The sequence below is a fragment of the Equus caballus genome, chromosome 11, assembly GCF_041296265.1.
Source record: "Equus caballus isolate H_3958 breed thoroughbred chromosome 11, TB-T2T, whole genome shotgun sequence".
Lineage (NCBI taxonomy): Eukaryota > Metazoa > Chordata > Mammalia > Perissodactyla > Equidae > Equus > Equus caballus.
Genome location: NC_091694.1, coordinates 31,363,780 through 31,364,791, shown reverse-complemented (window position 1 = coordinate 31,364,791; position 1,012 = coordinate 31,363,780).

Sequence of the window (1,012 nt, the reverse complement as noted above, 5' to 3'; positions counted from 1 at the left end):
TGCCCATGTTCCTCTACTTTATACGTGGGACGCCTGCCACAGCATGGCTTGACAAGTGGTGTGTAGGTCCATACCCGGGATCTGAACCAGCAAACCCTGGGCTGCCAAAGCGGAACATGCAAACTTAACCGCTGCACCACCAGGCCAGCCCCACTTTCTCTCTTTTCTTTATTAGACATGTCCCCACACATGCACAGCTCTGCACTATGATCTTGCTGCACCACGGGTACATTTGTTATAATTGATGAACCTGCATTGACACGCCATCCTCACCCAAAGTCCATAGTTTATTAGGGTTCACTCTTGGTGTTGTACATTCTGTAGGTTTGGATAAACACATGATGACATGTATCCCTCATTATAGTATCATACAGAGTAGTGTCATTGCCCTAAAGATCTTCTGTGCTCTGCCTGTTCATCCCTCCATACACATCCCAACCCCTGGCAACCACTGAGCTTTTTACTGACTCCATACTTTTGCCTTTTCCAGAATGTCATATAATCGGAATCACACAGTATTGGCTTCTTTCACTTAGTAATATGCATTTAAGTCTCCTCCATGTCTTTTCATGGCTTGATAGCTTATTCCTTTTTAGTGCTAAATACTATTCCATTGTCTGGATGTACCACAGTTTATTTATTCATTCACTTCCTGAAGGGCATCTTGGTTGTTTCCAAGTTTTGGCAATTATGAATAAAGCCACCCTAGACATCCGTATGCAGGTTTTTGTGTGCACATGTTTTCAACTCATATGGATAAACGTCCTCTCTTTTAAAAAGTTTGTTTTCACTATTGTTTTTTAAAAATCTCTCTGTCTCATTTTTGCTTTGTTTTTCTAAAAGATTTCCGTAGCTTTGTCCTTGAAGCTTTTTATTGAGTGTTTAATTCCTATTATTATTATTATTATTTTGAGGAAGATTAGCCCTGAGCTAACATCCACTGCCAATCCTCCTCTTTTTGCTGAGGAAGAGTGGCCCTAAGCTAACATCTGTGCCCATTTTCCTCTATTTT